Source organism: Podarcis vaucheri (assembly GCF_965113315.1).
Source record: "Podarcis vaucheri genome assembly, chromosome: 3".
Taxonomy (NCBI): domain Eukaryota; kingdom Metazoa; phylum Chordata; class Lepidosauria; order Squamata; family Lacertidae; genus Podarcis; species Podarcis vaucheri.
This window is the reverse complement of record NC_138761.1, coordinates 104786520-104813829: the sequence shown is the minus strand read 5'-3', so window position 1 is coordinate 104813829 and position 27310 is coordinate 104786520. Positions and strand designations below refer to the sequence as shown.

Below are 27310 nucleotides of genomic sequence, written 5' to 3'. Positions count from 1 at the left end.
CTCTTCGTGTTTCTAACAACAAAAATGTGTTGTTTTGAAAACAATATTGGCACCTACGGCATTCCCATCAATTCGTAAAGTAGGAATTAATCTCTGGCTACTTCCAGTCACAACAGCAGCAGGTCAGCACCCTTTCTCATCACTGAGTAAGCTTTTCTTTTCTGAAATAAGTTGTCTTCTGCCTGGTCAGGTGAATGAACTAATAACTATATAATTTGAAGGACCGAAAGTAGCAGATACATAGGAAGCAACTGAAGTTGAGTGGTGCTGTATCCAAGAAGCTAATTAACAGACGTGCAAAATTACAAGAAACAGGACAGATGTAAATGCAACTAATTTTAATTAAACCTTAAGTTCAATATATGGCCATGATTGCTAAACACGTTTCTTTTTAACTAAGGCACCTTGCAGTCTGGATCCACATTTGCCAAGCGCAAAGAAAGGGATTTACCCCTCACTCCCAGAAAAGTTAACCAATTCCCCAATTTCCTGGGAGAAATGCTGACTTGAAAGTATATTTGATTTATGCCCACAGTTCCCCTTTCAACAAATCCAGCAGGTTTCTTTTAGGAGAGGGGCAGTTATGTCTGCATGAGCCGTTTTATGCCCATGGATCTGCAAGACACTCAGTGGCAAATGGTGCTCACTATATCAGAGAGGAGGGCACAAATATGTCATGGGGACGTGGCTAATGATAAGCATTGCTGGAGTGGGGGTGTTTAAAATTATTAAAAAATTATTGAATTACAAAAGAACGTGCAAGTATCTCTCTCTTTAGATCATAGAGTCTCTTAGTTACGTTCAAAATAGTTAGTGCCTAACTAAACTGACAAATTTCTTTGGTTCAGGAGGGGTTCCTGCAGTCACAATTTGTTCCCTGCTGGGAGAAACATTGTGTGGCTTCTGCCTGTTCTGGTTTTCTCTCTATCCTTCCCTTTTTGTGCAGAAACAGTGGAGACTTAAACATTTCAGTTTTATCAATACTCGTGTAAGAATGGGCGCTTGTCTGAGTTTCTTACATGGTTTGTTTTTACAGATAATGGCATCGGTGCAGACGGTGCCTGGCCCCTCCTACCTGTCAGAATTGACTCATGACGCATAAGGATTTGGCCTGCTATTCAGATCAAGTCCCCCCACCCTTGGTATATGTAGTAATAAATATGCACAAACATGTTGGGAGAGGCATCACCAGTGGGCAATGAAAGCCTTGTATTTGCTTGCTGTAGTGAATGGCTGCTGTCACCAGCAGTCATGAAATTAAAAGACGCCTGCTTCTTGGGAGAAAAGCAATGGCAAACCTAGACAGCATCTTAAAAAGCAGAGACATCACCTTGCGAACAAAGGTCTGTATAGTTAAAGCTATGGTTTGTCCAGTAGTGATGTATGGAAGTGAGAGCTGGACCATAAAGAAGGCTGATCGCCAAAGAATTGGTGCTTTTGAATTATGGTGCTGGAGGAGACTCTTGAGAGTCCCATGGACTGCAAGAAGATCAAACGTATCCATTCTTAAGGAAATCAGCCCTGAGTGATCACTGGAAGGACAGATCGTAAAGTTGAGGCTCCTCATGAGAGGAGATGGAAAAGACCCTGATGTTGGAAAAGATTGAGGGCACAAGGAGAAGGGGACGACAGAGGATGAGATGGTTGGACAGTGTTCTCGAAGCTATCAACATGAGTTTGACCAAACTGCGGGAGTCAGTGGAAGACAGGAGTACCTGGTGTGCTCTGGTCCATGAGGTCACAAAGAGTCGGACACGACTAAATGACTAAACAACAAGTGCGTGGCTAGAGGCAGTTGCAGAAGCAAGATGGAGCTTGTTGCTGGGGGAAGCAAGTCCCAGTGAAAGTTGTGTGTGTTTTCCAACCTCCAGCATCCTATCTCCAAGCACCCGGAAGTGACTCTGTAAGCACGAGGCCAAAGTATCACCCGGACAGGCCTTGCATCTTTAAGATCAAGTCACATTTATTTATTAACTTATATTTTTGTACCACTTTCAATACTGAATCCCTAAGGAATTTATATTCAAAATTATAAACTCAAAAGTTTTACAAAATAGGTCACCAAACACATTCATAAAAATGTCCTTTGTTGCAGTGCCTTCCAGCTGTGAGGAAGCGCTTGATATGTTGTCAGGCAAAGCCCTTTCCTTCACAAGATCCAGGCAGCTGCTGGCCTTTTCATCACTATGCCGCATTTTTTCTTGCTATCTTTTTGGAATATTGTGCTTATGTCTTTGGAGATTCTTGGAGTTTTGGATCTTCATGCGAGGAGTATTCTTGGCGTGCATTTTGGTTGTAAGACTAAGATCTGTTTCGTCTGCTCTGTCGATGCACTTTTAAAAAACAGACAACCAGGTGGCTCTAGTGAAAGTAGAAGTAGTTTTGGGGAAAACACAGCAACCCTATTGTCTGGGTTTTCCTGGCTCAAAGTTTGCAGCACATTCAGTAGTGGGCATCACCTCCACTGATGGTTGATGAAGGACATCAACAAGGTCAAAGTTCCAAGGAGACTTGAGAGGAGATGCATTAGAACTGTTTAGCAGGAGGTGAAATACCCAATTTAGAGATATATAACAACCAGATAAATTTCCAACTGGGGTTAGATATATGAGCAACAGCTAAAAATCAGAAGAGGGAAAATGCAGTTCAACAAGGATTAAATAAGACTCCAAAAAGGGGTGGGTGTGGAAGTCAAAGAATGTAAGATAAACAATGACAATTGTATAACTGATGTACTATGATGTGTTCAATCAATAAAAAGAACTGTTTTCCCTTGAACTTGATTTTGTAATACTGAGGTACCTCTGGTTGTGAACGGGTTCCGCTCCGGAGGCCTGTTCGCAACATGAGCAGAACGCAACCCGCATCTGTGCGGGTCGCAATTTGCCCCTTCTGCGCATGCACGTGATGTTATTTTGCGCGCGAGCGGCAAAACCCGGAAGTAACCCTTTCCGGTACTTCCAGGTCGCCACGGGACGCAACCTGAAAACGCTCAACCTGAAGCAAACGTAACATGAGGTATGACTGTACTTCTCAGCAAGACTGGAGTGAGCTGAGAAATAGTAACAGTGCCAGTGAGGCAAGGATTTCCTGATGGAGAGGCAAGATTGTGCAGCTGAATACCAGCTGCAGTTTCTTTTCCATTCACCAATTCATGTTTTAGGATTTCCTATCCCACTTTAGACTGACCTACTACTAGTCCAATATCAGTTTTCGTAAAGAAGCTGGGTGTATGGATCATTCTTTCCTCAGCGACTTGGTGGCTTTGGAGGAAGGCTGGAACTAGGCAACTGTTTTGTCCCTTTGCAAAGTCTCCCAGCGTTTAAAAACAATAGCCTGTGAGAAAATATCTCACTATCTTCTCTTTTGGTGGGCAGTGCATCAGAGAAGAGAATTGATTTCTGGAGAACCCAGCAGCCGAATTGCACAGTCCCATCTTAAGTAATTTAAAAAAAAAATCTTTACATTGTTTCACAAAGTGGGTGGTGTCATTCCCAAATCAGCTGCTGAATGCGCACAGAACTGTCTATTAGATGGTGTAGCTTGATTGATGCAGGGAGTCAAGTAACTCCCTGGGAGGAGAAGCCTGCCCTTAGATAGAAAGCTGGTCTGCAGACCAATAACCCAAGATTTTAAGGGAAGCAGATGACCCTTTTGACAGCATACACTGTCCAAGCTGCTCAAGTCTGGAGCTTTTCTGAGCAGGAAGCTATAAAGAGCATCAGCAGCCCTGAAAGAAAGCACCACTGTGTTAAAAGTGAGCTGAGCAGCCATAAACTGTGCGGCTTGCACCTTGTTAAGGGCAGCGCTTGAAGGGGTTCCCCGGCTCAGCCAGACAGAGGCCGGAATCATGGAAGCTAGTATCTGATCTTTTCTGTTCCGAACAAAAAATGGTAATAAAAGATTCGGAAGTTACCGTATTTTTCGCTCTATAACATGCACCCGACCATAACACGCACGTAGTTTTTAGAGTAAAATCCGTAGGCATGCCACCCGTAGGCATTCCCTCCATAACACGCACAGACATTTCCCCTTATTTTCTAGGAAGAAAAAAGTGAGTGTTATGGTACAAAAAATACGGTAGTCTATTTCTGAATCTTTCCTCATAACATCAATGAGAACTGGATTTGAAGTTTCTGCATCACTCGCTGGAGTAAAAAGGGGTTTTCCATTCCATCTGAACAAATAGGAATTAAGACAATGAGGAGAAACAAGAAATTCCTGGAAGTGTTGAGGAATTACATATCAATAGTGACACAGCGGAGGCAGAAAACTTAAACGCAAAGGTTTGCATCATAAAAGATCAACGCTAACATTTAAATGTAAGGTCAAGAACTGTAGAAACGTAGAAAGCCAAATTTAAAGGACAGTAAGAAATTAGGAACCTGATAAGAAAGGGCTATTTTAATATTTTCTTTGTAATGCAGTTGATTATAATAAAAACAAAGCAATTTTGAAAACAGAAAAACTCAACAAAGCTTCCCCTTTCATCATCCCTTACACATAGCCAAAACTAGCCCTTTCTGGTTGTTGTTGTTGTTGTTGTTGTTTAGTCATTTAGTCGTGTCTGACTCTTCGTGACCCCATGGACCAGAGCACGCCAGGCACTCCTGTCTTCCACTGCCTCCCGCAGTTTGGTGAAACTCATGCTGGTAGCTTCAAGAACACTGTCCAACCATCTCATCCTCTGACGTCCCCTTCTCCTTGTGTCCTCCATCTTTCCCAACATCAGGGTCTTTTCCAGGGAGTCTTCTCTTCTCATGAGCCAAAGTATTGGAGTCTCAGCTTCAGGATCTCTCCTTCTTCCTTGCCAAAGGTGCCTCCTTCCCTTACACCAATCCACTTCTTTTACACCTCAAAACAAGCCACTCTTCCCAGAGCTCACCAAAACTCCTCTTCTTCTCCTTAGATTTTCATTGAACCTCTGCTCACTGGCATGTGACATTCAGCTGTCTGTCTCCTGGACAGCTGATCACTCACTTGCTTGGATCCTCTGGCCTGTCATCCACTGGTTGGCCTCAACTGCCCACCTGATTCCATCTAGGAAATTGAATGCACCAGCGGATGTGGAGGAAATTAAAGCTGCAAATGGAGGACTTTCAAGTGACAGAGCACCAGGAACGGGTGGAATTCTACCAGAACTCTATAAAATAAAATAAAAATCTAATGGAGCAGCTTGCAAATCTTTAAACTTATATGATTAATTTAATTAAAATGTATTTTAAAATGCCAAAAAGCTGGGAGCAAGCCAAAATAGTAGTCCTGCCAAAAGAAAGTAAGGATCTATCTAAAACTCCTCCACATAGATTAGCGGTGTCCAACCTGTTGACCGCGATTGACAGGTAGATCGCCGGGTGATCCTTATCGATCGCGGGAATAGAAGCAAAGTATTTAGAATGTTTCCGCCCACCTCGCTCTGGCCCTACATAGCATCAAAAGGGTGATATTTTGTAGTCTGCTGCCGACGTCTGTTGCCTTTATTGATTTGTGCGCTTGTTGTCATCGTAGCTAATGGTTGGCCGCTCCCCCCTTTAAAAAAGCTGGGAAACTCTCGCGTCGCACCCCCGCTCTCCCCTCCCAAAAAAAGCTCAACAACTCTGGCCTTTCCCCAGAGTTCCCCAGCACGCTCCTCCTCCCTCCAATGGCAATGGGTAGATCACTGCCAGTTTTTTTATATACAGTGGTACCTCGGGTTACATACGCTTCAGGTTACAGATGCTTCAGGTTACAGACTCTGCTAACCCAGAAATAGTACCTCGGGTTAAGAACTTTGCTTCAGGATGAGAACAGAAATCGTTCTCCAGTGCCGTAGCAGCAGCAGGAGGCCCCATTAGCTAAAATGGTGCTTCAGGTTAAGAACAGTTTCAGGTTAAGAACGGACCTCCGGAACGAATTAAGTTCTTAACCCGAGGTACCACTGTACTGGGAGTAGATTGCAATCTCGTGGGACTTGGATGTGCCTGATATAGACCATATAGTTGCTTCACTGTTATCTAAACATATGAGCTAAAGACAAAGCTTACCATCTAAATAGGGTATCAATATATGGAAAAAGAACAATCAAGCTTTCTAAAGTGTGCAAGGAAATTAATGTTATTTATAAGGTTAAAAATTAAAAAGAACCAGAAGCATTCTTTTTATGGATGCTGAGAAACTTACCACACTGAATGGCCATTTTTAAAAGCAGTATTGGAATTTTAGGGATTTGGTCCCATACATAGACAAATGATAAATATAATCTCTAACACTCTTCAGCTATTATCTTAGTCAGTGGATGTTTCTCAGATGAATTTATTCTCTCTAGAGGTATGCTATTATTTATATTATGATGGAGCCTTTAAGCTATACCTTTAAGATCTAAAATTGGAGTTAAGTTGCATACAGAACCATCTAAATTATTATTATACGTGGACAACATCGTTTTGACATTACAAATTTCTCAAGACAGGAAAAAAAATATTCCTGGCCCTAAAATCGGATTGAGATAGACATATAAGAGGCTCAAAAGGTGGAGGGATGAAAAAATAGCTGACTATTTTTAAAGTTTATTGACAAGATATCCCTGAAACTTAAGAAGTGGACTGACTTAAGATTGTCTTGGGTAGGTTGAATATGAACTACAAAGTTGAAGCTGTTTCCCAAAATGTTATTTCTGTTTATGAATCTTCCATTAGCTGTAATGGCAAGATTTATGTTTAAAATTTGTATGGAACAGTAAAAAAAATGAAGAATTGCTCTAAATAATATATGCACTCCTGGAAAAAGAGGAAGCCTGTCAGTGCCTAATATTTACTTATATTATGCATGCCGAATTAACAATCTATCAGAGTACATGACATCAGATGAAATGGAAGAATTTGAAAGAAGATCATATCCAGGGTTGAAGGATTTGATTTCGTATACAGGGGGGAAATCAATTATCCAAGAAGAACAAAAACCAGGTTTACAATCCATTTTGATGTATGGCTGAGGCATAAAAGGAATGCTCCAGGATTGTCCCCTTGTACATCATGAAATTATAACAATCAAATAAGACAAATGGAGAAACTGGGAGATATGAGAGAATGGGGAAGACAAGATATCTATACTCTGTCAGACTTTTTGAATCTTAATAATGAGGTTATATCACTGGAGCAATTAAGAAATAGAATGTTACCTTTTGTCCCTCAAAAAGGTTTAAATATTTCCAGAGGAAGCCTGCCATACATTTTTTCAAAAGCAAGTATGGAGCCTAGAGGAAGCTATTGAAAAAGGAAAATTATAATTATAATAAATGACTCAGAGAAGAGGGAAGGTCAGTAAAATTGACAGACTACTTTTTGAACTTTAAGGGAGAGAAAAAAGGGCATCATGGAAAGCATGAGAGAAAGCTCTTGGAAGCAAAAAGGCCGGAGTTTGAAAATGGAGTACAATGGTACCTCAGGTTAAGAACTTAATTTGTTCTGGAGGTCCATTCTTAACCTGAAACTGTTCTTAACCTGAGATACCACTTTAGCTAATGGGGCTTCCCGCTGCTGCTGCACCGCCGCACGATTTCTATTCTCATCCTGAAGCAAAGTACGCAAAGTACATTACAGTACTCAAATCCACAAAACAGTATTAACAACATTAACAAACTAACAGCCAAAAACAAGCACTGCTTAAATCACACACAAACACTTCCCTTCCCCATGACTCATACAGTTGCAATCAAAATTATTCAACACACCCACCCCTGTTGCAAATAAGGTTATTATCAAAATTTACAGACTTTTCAGCTGTTTGCAATGAACAAATCAAACAAAAACAATTTGAATAGCTCAACACAACGGATGCTTCAAGTGGTTTCCTCAAATTCAGCTGAAAATGCAACTTATATTAGCTTCTCCGGTCTCACTATTATTCAACCTTGTGAATAGAATCCCTCACAACAGCACAAATACAACACGCCTTCTTCAGCGCCACTCATGGCAGATGCGTTGTCTTCGTCGTCACTCAGTCTGTCATCTTCAGATCCATCTCGTGCGTTCGAAATTCCCATCTTCTTGAAGCTTTTGATGACTGCTTCTTGTGGTATGAGGTCCCAACTCAGAATTACCCACATGCATATCAGTGGGTAATATTAAGCACCTATATTTTGATAGCACGCCCGGTCTTATGTTCCACATGGTTTTCATCCAGTCAGCCATGAGTTCTAAGTCCATCCAACCCTTTGCTTGCACTTGCACAATAATTCCGCAGGGGAATTGTACTTACCCAGAGGGATTGCTTTCCTCTTGAAAAAAATGTAAGCCGGTAACTTCCTTCCATCAACTGTAATGGCAAGCATTACTGTACACCAGGCATGTCCAATTTCAAGTAGGCTGTGATCTACTATCCAGAAACAAAGACTGGTAGTGATCTAAAACACTCTCCCATTGTCATTATTCAACTTAAACATACTATATTTGGCCAAGCTTATGATAAAAAAAAAAAACGAGGGACACGGGTGGCGCCTTGGGTAAAACCTCAGTGCCTAGGACTTGCCGATCGCATGGTCGGCGGTTTGAATCCCCACGACGGGGTGCGCTCCCGTCGTTCGGTCCCAGCGCCTGCCAACCTAGCAGTTCGAAAGCACCCCCGGGTGCAAGTAGATAAATAGGGACCGCTTACCAGCGGGAAGGTAAACGGCGTTCCGTGTGCTGCGCTGGCTCACCAGATGCAGCTTGTCACGCTGGCCACGTGACCCGGAAGTGTCTGCGGACAGCACTGGCTCCCGGCCTATAGAGTGAGATGAGCACACAACCCTAGAGTCTGTCAAGACTGGCCCGTACGGGCAGGGGTACCTTTACCTTTATGATAAAAATAATAAATGATCGTCGCTTCCATAAAACCTGAAAGGTTTGTTATAAATCAATATATTTTGAAAAATACATGCTTACCTCTGTCAGTGGTGTGTCACTTGGGTCTGGATTTTGTTCACCATCTGTTGAATATCAAGTGATTACTGGGTGAGGGCCAGATTAAGAGCCCTTAAGGTGTTCATCTTTCATGTTGGAACATTCCTTACTCTTTGTCATTTTTAGATGTGAAAATGCAGATTCACACCAATAATTTGAATCGAAACATGAGTAGAATTTCAATGCATCTTCTCAAATTTAGAAATTTTTGTCTAGGCACAAACTTTCAAAACGATTCTTCTGCATGGGCCTTCAGAAAAATGTCATTTTTCAGAGTTAATATCTCATTTTCAAGAGATGGTTTGCTCAATGAGTAATATTAACGGAAAATGACTGTAATTTCATATGTCCAAATCAGATTTGAACGGAAATGACATGTACTCTACAATTGATTCAGTTTTGGGAAAGTCACCAAATCTCTTTTCAAACTCCCGAATAACAGAACAAATTTCGGCCACATACTTCTCTATTTGAAAAACAAAGTCAGGATTTTTTTCCAGATGGTCCCGCATATTGGGAAAGTTAATTGTAAGGTCAGTCATCACTAGCTTAAATTTTGTTTTGTAGGATGAAACTATGCTCACCGTCTCTCCATTGCATTTACCTTTACCTTGTAGCGTTAGGTTCATATCACTAAGTTTACCTGTGAAATCGGCAAGGAAAGCCTGATCAAACAACCATTCCTCATCTTCTGAGCGTAATCATCTCCCCTCTCCTTCAAAAAGGATATTATTTCTGTCAACAAACTGCAAAATTTTGTGCCTACTGAGCCACCTTACATCTGTGTGCAAAATTACTTCCTCAAGTTGCCCTTTCTCAAGAGTGAGATTGAAAAGCAGCCTTTGAAGTGATTTTCCACAAATTGAGTTTACAATTTTAAAAGCTATGTCCATGACATTCTTTGTGTTCGGTCTCTTGCTTGCCAAAACTTGCTGGTGAATGATACAGTGGTATGCAAGGAAGTCAGGGAAATCGCCATGCTGTCGGCAAAGGGCAATAAATCCATTAGCGTGACCTGTCATGGCTTTTGCTTCATCAGTAGTGATGGCAACAAGGTTGTGTAATGGTACATTAAGCTTAACATTAAGGAATAGAAAGAATTAAATATTTCCGGACCTGTAGTTCTTTCTTTTAAAGAAACCATTCCAAATAGTTCTTCTTTGGTGCTGAAATCTTCAATAACCATATGAATAAAAACTAGTATATGAGCCATGTCACTGATGTCTGTAGATTTGTCCAGTTGAACTGAGAAAGCAGCACAATTGGACACATCTTTCAACAGCTGTTCATTTATATATTTACACATTTTTCCCATTCGCCGCACGACCATGTTTCTTGATAGTTGAAGATCTTGGATAGCAGCTGTGATCTTTTTTATTTTTAAAGCTTTCAAAAAAGATTATCGGCTATTGCAAGAAAACACTCTTTTACAAACTTTCCTTCAGTGAAAGGTTTGCAATTTTTAGCGATCAGGTTGTTCACCTTGAAGGATAAGATGGCTGCATTGTTGGAATGTGAGCTGGATTTTGCCCGTAATTGTTGCTGAGCAGCTAATTTTGATTTAAGTTCTTTGAGCTTAAGTTTACGGATTTCACTTTTGAGTGGAAAATCAACATCAAATTTATTACAATGGAATACAGTACAGAAGGGACCTTCCCAGGAAACTTCCAGCTTCCTCTTCCATCTGGGACACAGCACCAGCACTTGATCTCCTGGCTTGAACTCACGGTTTCTGGGTCTGGCATCATACCATGTTTTCTGCTGTTGTTGGGCTTTCTGTATGTCGCTTACTGCCAACTCCTTCAGTTCTTTAAGGTTATCCTGGAGCTCGTGTAGGTATGCCATCACATCCTGGCTCTGAATTTGTTCTTGGTCTGTCCATGCAGCTTTTAAGGTGTCCAAAGGACCACGTAGTTGTCTTCCAAACAGCAACTCAAATGGGCTGAATTATGAGCTTTCTTGGGTAGCTCCCTGTACCCAAACAGGAAATGTTGCAACCAGGCATCCCAATCATTTGGGTGGTTGTAGGCATAAGTCTAGAGCCTATGATTCTAGGTCCCATTTATCCATCACAGTCCAGTAACTCAACTGCCAGGTTTTCCGCTGTTGCATTTTAATAAAAACACCAGCTCTGGCATAATTCTGAAGTCACAGCTCTATTTCACACCTGGAAAACTTATGCAGTTGCTCTGCTATCCAGAGGAAAGCCTCTACCTTCTCAGTGCTGTGTCCCTGTTCATTTCACCCACCTGTGCTTTTTTCTGGGCTGGCTCACCTTTACTGACACAGACATAGAGCCAGCATGAAGGAAGAGGTTCCCCTACTACCCTTCTTAGTTTTCCCAAGCATCCATTGTCTCCAAATAGATTGTTATTTTTCTGAACTTTGAAATAGGCCTCAGACAGTTGGCTGAAATACCTTTCCTAAGCAACCTTAGTGGCTAATACTACTATAGAAGGAACATCAGCATGCTGAAAGGTTTTGTACCTTGGCTGTCCTTTGAAAGATGGGTGTGGCGTTCGTACAGAGCCGCCGGTCATTTCACAGACTATTGACCTGTATACCACGCCACATCCCTCCCCCCTTAAAGAACTTTGGTTCAGGATGGATAACTGAAAAGAGTCACACTCCTAATCAAACTGCATCTGACATGCACAGCAAAACAACACATTAATACTTACATTATACATGCTTAATGTATCCTTGTCAAACCATTGACCCTTCTGAACTTTTCCCTTAGCTGCTCTGAGGTGATTTCAAATCGTGTATAGATTAAATGTTTAAACATGTCAAAGTTTCTGGACTGGTCTTCTGGCATTTGTGCATATCTTTCTGCTAAGGTTCTAGCCCTTAATATTACAATTAATATTCTAGACCTTAATATTACCATTTTTTCCTCATCCTTTGCTTGGAAATCATTGCGTGCTCTTTCAAACAAGATGAGGAAAGCCTCTGGATTATCTTCCTCTTTGAATTCAGGGAACTACTTGAGATCTACCCTAAACTGGCTTTGGTCACTTGCACTATTATTATTATTTTGGTTTTCCCCAGCTGCTAGTTCCAGTCTCCACATTTCTAACTGGAATTCCATCTCTTTTTCCCTCAGGCGGTACTGCTCCCTTTCTTGTTCAGCTTTGTCTCTCTTTCTAATTTAAATTTGTATTCCTGTTCCAATTTCCATTTTTAAAATTCTAAAGAGTTTAAAGCTCTACTGCCTCAGAGGGAATTTCTAATATTTCTTCTAAAATCTGCCCCTCTTCCTGAGGATTCCCATCCCACCCCCCCACCCCCCTTCAGAGCTTTCATATGGAGTTTCCCTAACAGGATTTCTAGGCTTTTGGGATGGCATTTTGAGTGAGATTTGACAACAAAACAGGGTCAGATAGATTTTTTTTTTAACCCACTGCTATTCCCTCCAGCGCAGGTGGCGCTGTGGGTAAAACCTCAGAGCCTAGGACTTGCCGATCGCATGGTCGGCGGTTCGAATCCCCGCGGCAGGGTGAGCTCCCGTCGTTCGGTCCCAGCTCCTGCCCACCTAGCAGTTCGAAAGCACATCAAGTGCAAGTAGATAAATAGGTACCGCTTTATAGCGGGAAGGTAAACGGCGTTTCTGTGTGCTGCGCTGGTGCTGGCTCGCCAGAGCAGCTTCGTCACGCTGGCCACGTGACCCAGAAGTGTCTCCGGACAGCGCTGGGCCCTGGCCTCTAGAGTGAGATGAGCACACAACCCTAGAGTCTGCCAAGACTGGCCCGTACGGGGAGGGGTACCTTTACCTTATTCCCTCCAGCTAGGTTTCCTTTTAGACTCTGGCCCAGAAGTCCTGCACTGGGTCTTCACACTGACCCTGCAAGCTCACTTCACCCAACCACAAGTCTAAACCTCTGCCAGAATAGCTTCAAGGTCTCTTTTCGATTTATTACTTTGGCCTCACTTCACACACACTGGGTTTTCCACAAATACACCAGTATGTCTTCTCACCCAGGATAAGGTGGTCATTCCTCAATCTACCTTTCCCCTCACAGGTGTAGTTATCCCACCGCTGCTGCCAATTTTGTGGTGTTTGTACAGAGCCCCTGGTCATTCCACAGACTATTGACCTGTATACCACTGCTTTATTCTTCCGCTGCCACCAGCCAGGTTTCTCCTGGTGCAATACTGAGTCTCAGTCAGGTTGTAAAGTCAACAATGAAGATTAAAGTTTATTTAAGAACAAACAAGTTTTAAATATGTTCAGAATGGTTTCTCAAATGTGTGCCCTTAACTAGATGTGGCACTATCTCACACTGTCACACTCTTCTCCTTCAGTTCTATCCCTGTTTCCCACTAACTCTCACAACTGCTAAGTTCGACTTTTACTGGTTTTGTCTCCCCTATCTCCCAATGGTAAAACCCCTGGGCTGAGCCTCAAAACCAGGTAGGCTGCGCCTCTGAGCCTTCTCATTGGTCAATCTACATTAACCATTTCCATCCCCCTGTACAAACATAATCACAAGGAATGGGCAAACGCCACATCGGGCCCTGGGAAGCAGGAAGGGGAGGGAGAATGGGAGGGGAAGGTCTCTGGGTGGAGTGAGACCTTACTTCTTTTACCAAAGCGGGATAAGACTTTTTGCAATCTTGAAAGCCTAGAAAAGAAAGAGACAAATGGGACCCAGAGCACTCTCCTGATCTGTATCCCAAGAGGAATCCACTATCTTATTCATGGATCGTTCCTGAAACATTTGTAGACATTTTCAATTCTAACACAAAGTTGTCCACTTTTATGCCACTGGAGGGGGGACATTAGAGCAGTCTCCAGATTGCAGCACAGAAATTTACAAGAGAAGGACGGTACATCCATGGCAATATTTCTCTTCAGAAGCACTTACTTGTCTACTAATGTTGGAATTACTGCTAGTGTGTCAAGTACTATTCCATCCATATTACTTTTTTTCCTTCTTTATGTGGCCCCCGCCAGAGGTGCCTCACTGGGTCCCTCGGGTGGCTTCTGGAGTCTGATACAGGCACTCTGCTGTAGAGGGGTGCAGGTGTTGTGTGGAGAGCCACACCCGATCACCAACATGGAGTTCCGGCCTGGGTCTTATAGGTGGTGGTTGGCCTGGGTCTTATAGGTGTCCTTGGCCTGGCGTAGTTGCTCCATCAGAAGTTGGGATTGGAGCTCCAGCAGCCAGTCCGTCACTGTGGGAACTGCAGACACCGCCAGCATGCTTGGGAACAAATGCGGGTGGTACCCATAGTTGTCCTGGAACAGGGGCTGTTGGGTGGAAGTGTTCACTGCATTGTTGTAGGCAAACTTGGCCAATGCCAGATAGTCGACCCAATCGTCCTGGTGGAAACTGCAGTAGCACCGGAGGTACTGCTCCAACTCCGCATTTGCCCATTCGGTCTGTTCGTTGGTCTGCGGATGGTAGGCCGATGATAGACAGACCTCTGTCCCAAGAGCCTGATGTAGGCCATGCCAGAAACGGGAGGTGAACTGAGCGCCACAATCAGAAATCGTTCTGAATGCTACCAGCATTCTGGTAGGCCAGGCAGGCAAAAAACGTCAGTGGGTTATTAGACCCAGGGGCTGCCTCAGCCTCCCCTGACCAAACTGGTAGTGGAGCAGCTGTAAGTGATTGCCCAGCTGAAGGCAATGAGGTAATCCCTACATCTGGAGCCAGGGCAAGTTCAGGCCCCTGACTTGGCCCAGCTGGTGTTTGTTGCAGGGGAACCTGTGCAGACTGGGACTCTTCAGGATCAGGCCCCAGACTTGGTTCAGAGGCAAAGGATCTGGTGCAGACTGAGACTCCTCTGGTTCCGATATCTACAAATTTCAATAAAGTATATATATTAAAAGGGACATGTCTAGTAACCAATGAGCTGGCAGAGGGAGGTGTCACAATGAAAGGCATGTCACAATGACCTTCACAACCTAGCAGCTCCTCTGACACTAGTAAGTTTGCTTATATGGCTTTTAATGCATGTTCAGCTTTTTAAAAATATGTAAAATGTGCCTGTTCCTTTATATTCAAGCTGCAGTTATCCCTGCACCTACTGAGCATTAATGTCATTCTGTATTGCTGTATGTGTCATTGGAAACAAAGAAATCGCCCCTTGCATATTATTCATTTTATTACCGTCCTTCACTAGCTGGTCCCAGGGCAGGTTACAACCATCTAAAGTTATGCATTGAAATAGTTAAGACCAATTACAGTCACCAGAACAGTTTGAATCCTAAAAACACATATCTCAGATGCCAAAGGCCAGGTCTTCAGCATATGCTAGAAACTATATAATGAAGGTGTCAGATGCACCTCTGGAAAGGGAATTCCTCAACCAAGGCGCTGCCACGGGGAATGCTCTCTCCTGGGCCACACATACCAAAGCTTCTAAGGTTGAGCAAGGGTGGCTGTGGGGAAGGAGGCTTTCATTCAATGGTGTGCAGTGACATTTTTTGTAAGGGGACAGTTATGGCTAGTTGCCTTGGGAAAACCACACCACTGGATAGTATCCAGCAATTACAAGCTCCACCCAACTGTTGGCATACAGTGGAGCTGCTTTTACACTATTCAGTGTGTCCAATATTTGGCAGGTAAAAGTATTAGAACAGAGTGATCACACCTTCCCAGCACTCAATCACTTAAATATGATAACATGCTAATAAAACAAATGCAGTTGATCTTACCTTCATCCATAAGTTAATGCAATTCTCCTGTCTCCTTTCTGTGCATCATAGAAGCTTCCTTGACTTTGCAGTTCAGTTATAAGAGACTTTTCGATGGATATGAGAGAAAGTTGGGAAAGCCGGTCGAATGTTTCGAATGTAACTTTTTACCCGTTTTAGGCAGCCCTCTACAGTTCCATAGACCCTGATAAAAAAAAGTTAAAGAAGCACAAATATCTGAACATCTATGTATGTATGTATGTATGTATGTATGTATGTATGTATGCATGACTGAAGTAACCGTCTTCCCTTTTACGGAGGTGGGATAAATTGACAATTGATGGCCTTGGGCAGATCGTGGTGAGGAAGAAAAAGCGAAGGCTCCAGAGTCTAGGAGAATTGGCCAGAGAACAGGAAATTGACAGAAAAGCATCCAGGATTCTCTCTACATTGACAGGGATTGTGGAAGTACATGTGTGACAGGAGTGTGGCTCTAAGATTGTTTTTATTTTTATTTTTTATTTTTTTTAAAGCTGGCTATTTCATTTGAGCTTTGGTTGCCCTAATGAACCAGTCTCTATTGGAGACACCTGTCTATTTTTCTAGAAAACTATTGTCTATTCCCTAATCCATATAAGACTGGTTAACATGGGCAGCAATCCTTACCCCACTTACCTGGGAATAAGCACCACTGAATTCAATAGGACTTCCTTCTGAGCAGACATGGCTAGAATTACGCTGTTAATCATAGTAGCTATATCCTGGACTCTGATAGATTTCTACAATCTATCAGTTGCCAGTTTGTACCTGTCAATAAATTGGTTATGTTCTTTTATCATCCTCCTTACTAGCAAAATAAGCCAAATTAACAGCAGGACACACATTAATTAATGCAGGAGGGTGTATGTGCATTTGTCAAAATACCCAACCTGTTTCATAAATATTATTGTCTGTCTTTCTGTGCTGTGTTTCCTATGTACAGCTAGTTCTTTTTCACCCTCCCACTCTTAAAACCAAATCTTTGGTTTGTAATTATAGTTTCAGCATGTTGTTGGGTTATCTTTCTTTTCCTACTTATCCTTCTTATACGTATATTTTACTTTGTATTATACTTAAATCATTTTAGCAGCAGGAAAAGGTCAAGTCAGGAGTTCAGATGCCATGTGTCCCCGCCATTTCAAAAATCCCACAGGCTGGGCCAAACCTGGCACTACTTTCAGTATACAGCTAGTCCATTTGCAGAGAATACCTTTCTGTAGCTTTCTCTGTCTATAAAGCATGCTATTATTAGGTGCTGTTAGAGCTAGAAGTAGAAATCCCTGGCTCTTGTGAGCCCCTGAGCTTCAGATTGGTGATTCTCTCTAGGCATCAAAGAATTCACAGGTACCAGATCGATTCCACTTGCCCAGTTTCATCATTGGCTCTCTTCAATAGGAAAAGCTATAAAGTCTTCAGGCTGCGACAGATTAACCTGGGCAGTCAACAGAAGGAAACGACTGGCTTTGGGGTTGCTCACTGATCTGATCTCTCCATGTTCACCCGTGGATCCCACCCCACAGTACAACTCAACTTTAAGGGTAGAACAGAAATTCGATTTGGTTCAAATTTAAGCACAAATCTACCTAATTCACACTAGAGCACAATACAACCATCCTTTGACATTCTTGCTTCTCTGAATTTTTGCAGTCAGTACAGTTCTCCAGCCAAGTAATGTGTGTGAAAATGCATGTATTAGTCAAAGTACTGTACAAACAAGTGTTCCTTTAGCTGTTGCTTTAGTGGAAACTGCTTTGCAAAAACGTATATATGTTAGGCAGAATTGCAGACATGCATTTATATATTCGGAGAAATCAGCCCTAAAATGCCAATGTATCTTCATAAGGATTTTTTAAAAACAAAAAAACCTGATGTGGAAATGTGGAGAACTGAATTTAAGGTTATAAAAACAAAACACTAAGATAAATTGAAATTGACAGGAGCTAGCTAGGGCTGGGCGGGGGGGGGGTTACACTCTTGCCCCTGCAGCCAGGGGGGGGCCTGGCTTAATAGACTACATTATAGTATGAAAATAACTTTTATATGCACTGGGAAACAAACAAAAAAATGTGTGACTCTGTTGTGATAATCACTTTATTGTGGTGGTCTGGAACCCAACCTCCAATATATCTGAGGTATGTTTGTATATGTAAATGAAATTTGTAAATGTTACAAGTAATTTTGGTAAACCTGTATGTGATAGTATGTATTGTGTTAAATATGTAGGTAAATATGTTAGATTAGAGTTAGGTTGGGAGTGGAAATGTGCAGAAACAATATTGTTAGGGGAGCACTTTGTTTTACAGTAGCATCGCTGATATTCTTGGCTACACACAACCATTGCAGCTGTGCTATTTCCTTCAGAATTCCCTACATCTTTCATCTGCTAATATCTTTTCAGGAAATATTGAAAACCAGTTGTGAGTGGAAAGCTAATTCACTTTGGTGCCTAGTTGAAAATACTGTCCTTCTTCAGCTGACACAATCTCAGCCAGCCTATTTCTTGAATCATTTTAGCCCTGAACAACTCTGGTACATGGAACGCTTTTGTAGCACCAACATTATTACCAGGTTGAAAGTAATACTCTCAAACAATCATATTTTTGCCTGCTTCGCCCAAAACTTGTATGGTATTTTATTTAAGAATTGAGGGGGCTTTTAGTTTCCAACCCTGTAAAAAGCACCCTCTAGACAGATTTTTCTTTTCTCGGGAGAGTGGCAAACAAACACAAAACTGTTCACATATTCAAAGTGAGGGGAATGATTTATGCTGTCACTCTGAACTGGCTTTGCGACATTGTCACATGTCCAAATCTAATTGGCTACATGGTACCAGGGCATACTACTTAATTCCTCATTGGCTGGGCTCACAAAGACAGCATGAAGAAAATGACAGTGTTTTTAAAATTGCACTAAAGCTGATGTCAAGGTGGGGGTGAGCACTGAGACAGAGGATTGGGGAACATTCAAACTCCTTCCAAACTCCTTGACTGCTACAAAAATATTTCCTGGTGAACATTTAAGTCAGCAGTAATAATTTCCCCCTTTTATCCACTTGTGACTATCCCAGGGCCAGTCCAAGATATTTTGATACCTGAGGTGAACCACAAAATGGTACCTCCTTCCCCAGGGAAGAAAGGGTAAGTGAAGATCTACATCAGGAACATGGGGGGAGGGGGATAAAAACCTACATCAGAATCTGTTGCCCCTGTGAATCTTGCCGCCTGAGGCAGTCCGCTCACCTTGCCTCATGGGTGGGCCTATCCTATGCATCAATACTCTTATTACGTATGATGTTCGCTATAAACAAATACTGTCATACTGTGAGCACTGATGGGTATTTCCACACATATATACATATATCCACATGTTGTGTTCATTCACCCGATTCCCCCGTCCAATGACCATTTGTAGATTCTCTTCCATTTCATTCTATCATCCTTATCAATATAGACATTATAAAACTGTCTTCTGTTCACTGGCATCAAAACAGTAGTCAGGTGAATTTTTGACTTAAGAATTATTTAATAAGTAACATATGTAAATCAGTTGGCTCCATCACATACAATATGCAGCCAATACTAATTGAAAAGACAGCTTTCATCTGATTCTTTCCTTCTTTTTGGGCAAGAAATGTGGGTTTCCCCCCTCCCCCTCATTTCCATTTTTTTGGCAGCTCTTCGGCAGCAGTTAATATCAGTGAACATCTGTCCAGCAGGCAAGTGATTATTGACTCCAGCCAAGCATTAGCTTAAAGATTTGTAGGAGATAACTCCCTTGTCTTTTTAACTCTCTAAAGAATGTCCCTAATGCATACAATATTGGCTGAAAGGGGAAATCTGCAAATCTGTTTCTTTTTTCAATTTTTGGAATAGACATTATCATGGCAGCTGTTAAGACAGCATGGATGCTTCCAGTAAGCGGGGCACCCCTCAGCTTAAAGGCGCTTAAGATGTTTGTTTGTTTAGGATTTATATCCCACCTCTACAGGAGAAATATTCAAGGTGGCAGACTTTACAACAGAATTAAAACAATATGTTAAACATGTATTGCTAGTTTTGCAGCAGGTATTCCAGAGCAGTCCCATCACATCAGAGCTGGGTGCCATTTTGGTACCCAGCGCCCTGACATAGTACCAAGAGGAGAGAAGCGCTTCCAACCATTCTGAGCAAAGTGTCTCTGTAAATAGTATACATTACAGGAAAAGCCCTGTTCACACAACAATGGTGTGTAAAGCAAACACATGATGGAGAGGGGAGGGGAAATAGCATCGCATCTGCCAGCTTTGCTCCTAAACTCCATGTGTTCATCCAGAGGTCTAAAACAGAGTCTCCATGCCTGTACATCTATTCACTGCATGCCTGGAAGTTTAAGTGGCGAACTAGTGGTACCCCCATGGGTTCTGTATTTAGGCTGTGCTGTGGTTTGCAAGAAGCTGAATCTTAGCCTTCTTAGCAAGAATATTATTGGCACAAAAATGGAAGCAAGAATAATTACTGACGAAAGAAGAATGGAGGATGAAATTGATGGACTATGCAGAATTAGATAAATTAACAGGAAGGATTCGAAACCTGCGGGACCACAGATTCTTAGAAGACTGGAGTAAATATACGAACTATTTGAAAAGTAATTGTAATGAACAGATTAACGCTAGTAGGACTGCAAGAAGTTTTGTAAGGAGGATTATCTGAAATATTGCAAGAAAGACTATGAAGAGAATTATTAGTTAATGATAATTAAGAGTAATAGAGAAATTAAGAAATGCAGAATAAGTCATAAAGAACGAAAAATCATCAGAGGTGTTGATGGAAGTCTAAAACATTGTATAAGATAAGAAGTTATTATATATGATTGTTGGAAATGATATGTTAAAAAAACCAATTAAAATGTATATCTATCTATATATATAAGAATCTTAGCCTTCTTGTTCAATGTGTTTGCTTCCAGATGTACAGATTTCTGAGTGGTACCAGGACCCACGCCCAACCTTGGCTCTCTGAAAACATTCCAGTGATTAGAAACACAAACAGAAGGTAAGAGAGACCAGGGTGGTTTTCTCTCTACCACCCCTTGAAAATATCTGTGCTATGCTTTGTAAGAGCTCAGTTTTTATTTTTCAATATGGCTGTTTCCAGCTTAGCAGCACACTCCAGTTTATTCCTTTATTTTATTAAGAGATTTTGATATCACACTTCACCAGAAATGGTCACAGGGTGGTTTACAAAAATAAGATAATATAAAAACATAACACATAATAAAGAGAAATATTAAAACAATTTTCATAACTTACATAATTAACATCCTAGAAATGGCTTAACCCAACAGCCTCTATAAACTTGACCAAAAATGAGATTTATTTTTTAAATCTGGCATCTAAAAGAATACAAGGTTGGGGTGAGACTCTTTTCAGTGGCTATCACTGAAATGGTTGTTCCGTGGGCCCAACGCTACACACCATTTAACAGAGGAAGTATCAGGAGAACTTCCTCCGCATATGTTAATACATGGTCAGATTGATACAGGAGGCGGTTTCCTCAAAGATATTTGCTTCAAGGCCATTCAGGGCTTAAAATGTCAACATAAGCATTTTGAATCGAGCCTGAAAGGAAATAAGCAACCAATGTAGCTGTTTGAGAATAGGGATTATATGCTACTGACCCACTGTTCCCATCAACATCCTGGCCACTGTATTCTGCACCAGTTGCAACTTCTGGATCATCTTCAAAGGCAGCCCCACATAAAGCACATTATGGTAGTCCATCCTGAAGGTTAGTAGAGTGTGAACAATTGTAGCCAAGCTATTACTGTCTGTCATGGGCTCAGGCACTGAGCCAGAGGGGAAGGAGGAGATGGAGAGCGAAGGGGAACAATCTGAGGGGAGTTCAGGAGGGTATGCCAGTGATCAGAGAGATTCCATGAGTCTCTCCAGCGAATCAGAGGGTTCCCAGAAAGGGGCCCCCAAAGGCAGGGCAAGGGGGGCCAGTGGGGAGTCTCCAAGCGGCAGCTGGAAATCAGGGGTAGCTTCCCCACCAGAGCGTAGCGGGGGGGAAGAATCCCAAGGGTTAAAACAAGAGCCTCCTGCAGAAGGAGAGAGTGAGGCTGGACTGACTGCGCCTCCGTCAGAGAGTGGAGGGGCGGAGGGAAGAGCAGGTCCGGCCAGTCTCCCTGAAGGAGAAAGCAGTGGGGGGAGCAGTGTAGCCGTTAGGAGGAAAGTAGGCGGCTGGGCGCGCGCGCCAAGTTCAAATGTGGAGGCGCGCGGGCCAGCAGAAAACCCGGATTGGGAGCCAGGTCCTAAAGCCCGCCGGAAGGGTGGGGCGGAGTCAGAAGAATCCGCCTCTGAAGAGAGTAGGAAGGAGGTAACCCCAGAGGGCAGGAGGACCCGGAGGAGAAAGGAGCAAAAGGAGGAGAGGGAAAGGTGGAGCAAAGCTCGGCTCTTGAACTGGTGTATGAGCGGGGAGGAGTTAGACGGAGCTTCGCCGGTCTAAGGACTCAGACGTAGCGCTGAGCGCCATGGATGTCAAACCCACAATGAACCACAATAAAGACTTTTGTTTATAAAGAGCAACTGGCGTTGGTCCTCTGTGAGCTGGGACCTGAGGCAGCGCTGACACTGTCCATAAAAAATAAAGCTATCTCGCTATCCAAAACCAAGCATAGGAATGGCTAGATACTGAGGAGTGGCGATTATGCTTCTAGGACAATGAATTTAAGACTATGAACCAGCTCCTTCAAGAGCGGTGTAATCCAAACCAGAACAGGCTGTTCCACCAAATTCCACATTTAGTAAAAATCCAACCACAGAACTTCAATCTTATTTGTATTTAGTTTCAATTTATCAGTCCACATGCAGCCAACTACCATCTATGGGCAATGATTCAGGACTTTCATTGCCCCTCCTGATACTGATGGAACAGAGAGATGGAGCTGGGTGTCATCGGCATATTAATGACACTTAGCTTCAGATCCCCTGATTGTTGCTCCCAGAAACTTCATATAGATAATGTACAGCACGGGTAAAATGCCTGATGACCGTAGGACCACATAGGATAGTTCCTACAAGGTTGAACAGAAGTCTCCAATGCTGCTTTCTGAAAGCACCCTTGGGGACAAGAATGGAACCACTGCAAAGCAATGTCCCCAACTCCCCGAAGCTCATCCCAAAGATGCTGTGGTCAATGTTAATAAAAGTCCAAAAGAATCAACATGGTTGCACTCCCCCTATCTCTATCCCAACAATGGTGATATGGTGGCAGGCAGCCATTGACCAGGACTTCAGTCCCTAAACCAGGCGTGAAGCCAAATTGAAATGGGTCTAGATAATTGTTTTTTTCTGAGCGTTCCTAAAGCTATTCTGTCAAGCCTTTCTGAGCACCTGACTCGTTTAGCATCACTCATTAATAAATGTGCCATAGATACAAGTTCAGATGGTACTGTACAGTGACTCTGTGTTCTCTTAAGGGTCTATTTCTATAGACAGCCATGAAGTAGTGTTATGATATTGTCAGGAGTTGGAGTCCAACAACTTCTGGAAGACACTACATTTGCTACCTCGATCTAGCCCTAAGCAAGTCTTATCAGCTTCAACCAGCGTGGCTTGTTGGGCAAGGATGATGAGAGTTGCAGTGCTTAACATCTGGAGGGTGGTCTGCTGGCTATCCCTGGGATAGAGTTCTGGAGTTTGTCTAGGATGATCTAAGCCCAAAGCCATTAAGCTTTACATTTGTTGCCGGAATAAAATAAGAAAAAGCCCCCTGTGTGCAGCTGACAGCTCTTTAGAAGGTTAGAAAACAACTGTAATAAGCAAATAAATACTAGTATTTATGGTTGTCTAGTAGGACAGTTGTAAATGCTGTTAATTCAATATGAGCCAAATGCCCACTGGAGCATTTGTTCCAACTGGAGTTCACTTAATGCTATCCTAGAATAAGTTGATTTCTCATTGGCTCTCCAATATGCTTTTCACCAGCAAAATTATTTTGACTCTTACTCTTTACAGGGAATGTGGTAACATGATAATTACTGTAGTTATGTCTGTCAGCTGACTTCTTATGAGGCAAAAGCAACCTGGTACCCAGTGGGTACAATTTCTTACCTATGAAATCTCCTACTTCTGCCCTTTCTTTCAGGTGACAAGAAGCAACTTGTGAACTATAGTTTTTTTTCAGCCTCCCGAAATTGTCAGCAACAGCAGCCATTATTCCATCAGTGCCTGCGAGACTATTTCTGGAAACAGAGCAGCCTCTCTGAAAGCCCGGGCATTTCTAGGAATCTTAGTTTGAATGAATAGGCATTTATGCAGACCCTTCAAGTGTCACTATTTTCCAGGGACGTCCCTGATTTAGAGAAGCCATCCCGGTTTCTGATTTGATCCAGGTATGCCCCGCTTTTCCTTAAGATGTCCCTATTTTCACTGGAGATATGTTGGAGGGTCTGGAGTTATCTGACCCCCGAGCCATCCAAAGGCAGCCCTGTACAGGGAACCTTTAATGTTTAAGGTTTTATTATGTTTTTATATATGTTGGAAGCCACCCAGAGTGGTTGGGACAACCCAGTAAGATGTGTGGCGTATAAATAGTAAAATTATAATTATGGAATGGGAAGTCCCTAGTTTCACTGGGAAAATGTTGGAGGGTATTATGTACGCTATAAGAATGCTATTGAACGTGGGTGGCGCTGTGGTCTAAACCACTGAGCCTCTTGGGCTTGCCAATTGGAAGGTTGGCAGTTTGAATCCCCGCAATGGGGTGCACTCCCTTTGCTCTATCCCAGTTCCTGCTAACCTAGCAGTTCAAAAGCATGCCAGTGCAAGTAGATAAATAGACACCGCTGTGGTGGGAAGGTAAAATGGCGTTCTGGCACTTGTCATGGTTTTCTGTTGCACCAGAAGTGGTTTAGTCATGCTGGCCACATCACCCGGAAAGCTGTCTGTGGACAAATGCCAGCTCCCTTGGCCTGAGAAGCGAGATGAGCGCCACAACCCCATATTTGCCTTTGACTGAACTTAACCATCCAGGGGTCCTTTACCTTTACCTTTGAACATGTGGCAAACAGAACGTTGCCTGAACATTGTCTCCTTTGACTAAGGGGACTGACCTGCAAGTAGAAAAATGCTGTCTTCCTCAGGTTACTGAGCTCAGCTGCACTGTTTTTAGCCAGCATCTGTTCATCAGATTTTAGAGAGTGCTCAAGCTTTTGCCAACTTGCTTCCACCTTTCAAAACTCTTATTTCAGTCAGCTCTACCATTAGGCAAAGTGAGGCAGCCACCTCAGGCAGCAGAGTTTGACTTTCATGAAAGGGCAGCAAATTATATTCCCATTTCATACAGTCTCTATCAGGTTTGAGATTAATAATATATACTGCCCTAGTCAAAATCTGTGCATATCATATATGTGAGAGGGTTATGTGTGGCTTTTTCTTGCTGTTTAAGAAAACCTATTTCACTTTGAACTTTAAATAAGAGTCATTGATTTTGTTCCATTTCATCTCGACAAAGAAAAATCTCTATCCGAAGAGAAAGGTTGTTCACCATTAAGTGCAAGCAAAGGGGCTCCTTGACCTCAGCCAAGTTGTTAATGAGGAGGAAGCTAATGGGGGGAAATTGATCTCTTCATAATTTATCCAGGGAGACAGGGATGTTGCAAATGTGAAATCTCATTATTATCACAGTTTGGGGGAGTAATATTAAAAAAAAAAAACCTGGAGAAGTCAACATTATTACGTTTCTTCCCAGCCAGAAACTTTACACTGCAGTGGTGGCAGTTCTGGCCTGTTTTAAATCATTTCTGCACGCTGAGTTCTCCTTTGCTTCCCTGGTTAAAACTACTGCTATAATAAAGCAATAGTCATTCACTAGCAAAACTTCCAGCTCTCCCAAGAAGCTATAGGGCCAGCCTATGAGAATAAATTGGTGAGCTATACATGGGCATTATTATCCCGTTTGGGCTAAGCTGATCTTCCTTTGCTGGTGCTCTTGCTTAAACAGCAGTTGATGCTCTTACCCCTTTGGCCAATGGATGGGCCAGAGTATCCTTTCCCATTGTTTCTGCTGTCTTAGTTGAGATGGGCGTGTAGGGTGAGGGCAAGCCAATGGTTGGCCAAAGCACATCTCATCATTCAGCATCAGCTGACAATGTGCAGGCACCATCTAATTAGGAGCTAAACTTGATTCCCCTTCATGGCAGCCAGCTACCCACCTCCACCTTTGGCCTTCTTGCTGCCTTATCTGGGCTGATGCGAAAGGACAAAGGAGGTCCTTCTTCCCAGAGCCAGGTATTCAGGAAAATGCCTTCAGTTTTTAGAATCTAAGCTTAAAAAGTGTTTGTAACTGCAGAGCCATGGCAGGCATTCTTCCCAAGCCACGTTGCCCCAAATTCCTCACCCATTTGGCCCTTTCTCGGCCCCCAGGTGGCAGTGGCTCCCCATTCTTTTCGGCCGAACATAAAAGAATGGGGGCAAGGGTCCAGCAAGCAAGGTCATCAAGAGGGGGGAAGCAAGCTCCTTGTTGCTGCTGCTTCTCTGGCCAAGGGACAAGGCCAAGCTGGTCTCCACCTTGCTTTGACATTGCTCCTGGGAGGTAGCAGGCACAGCCTCTCAGTGACTCGGTCCCTTGGCTGTTGGCAAAGGCCCGAGTAATTTGCTGCTTGGTTTGTAATCAGTATTTATACGATGTGTGGATTAATTTTATTCACCGTTTTGTACAACACTCTGGGATCATTTGACGAATGGCAATTAAGAAATGCTTTACATGAATAAATAAATAAGTATAAGGCAACCACACCTCCTCCCCATCGATTGATAATGAAGCCAAGCTAAGAGGGAATGGATTTCCTGCATTCATGAAACCAAAGTTTCCGATACCGCCTCTCTTCTTCAATACAGTAAAATTGCAACTAGCGCGTATTTAACATGTGTGATATCAATTTGATGTGGTCGAAGGCTGGCTGGTTGAAATTACATAAATTAAATGCAGCAAAGGGGGGAGAGCTTAAAAGCTCTTCTTGTGCAGGGTTTTCCAGGCACGGAAAAATATTTTAAGCTCTGCGCCTTCCTTGCTTTCCAGGCTCTGGGGTGCTCTAGTGCAGGCTGTGGGTGGTCTCCTGAGATCTCGCAGGAACTTGGACAGCCCCATGAAATCTCGTGCAAGAGCATCCTTGGAGCCCATCAAGCTTAGGGTGGGTGTGTTTGCAAGGCCTGCTTGGCGCATGGCTCCAGAATGGTAAGGATAGTTGTTTAATCATGTCCAACTCTTCATGACCCCATGGACCAGAGCACGCCAGGCACTCCTGTCTTCCACTGCCTCTTGCAGTTTGGTCAAACTCATGCTGGTAGCTTTGAGAACACTGTCCAACCATCTCGTCCTCTGTCGTCCCCTTCTCCTTGTGCCCTCCATCTTTCCCAACATCAGGGTCTTTTCCAGGGAGTCTTCTCTTCTCATTCAAAAGTATCAATTCTTTGGTGATCAGCCTTCTTTATGGTCCAGCTCTCACTTCCATGCATCACTACTGGCAAGACCATAGCTTTAACTATACGGACCTTTGTCAGCAAAGTGATGTCTCTGCTTTTTAAGATGCCGTCTAAGGTGCAGCAATTACAGCCTGACCTCAAATATGAGCTGGACATACACACAGGACTTTTTTTTTCATCCGGACCTCTCAGGTGGGCACCATTCCCATTATAATAAGAGAACAAGGGAGGCATTCGTGGTGAGCT

The 27310-nt window shown here is 42.8% G+C and overlaps 1 long non-coding RNA gene across 1 annotated transcript; it reads left to right on the top strand.

Annotated features, from left to right (window-relative positions):
* The first annotated feature begins 17689 nt into the window (after positions 1-17689).
* On the top strand, positions 17690-26960 carry LOC309528349. The gene is made up of 3 exons (XR_014217694.1): positions 17690-18740; positions 20556-20633; positions 23727-26960. It is a non-coding gene; the product is annotated as an uncharacterized lncRNA (long non-coding RNA).
* Positions 26961-27310: the final 350 nt, after the last annotated feature.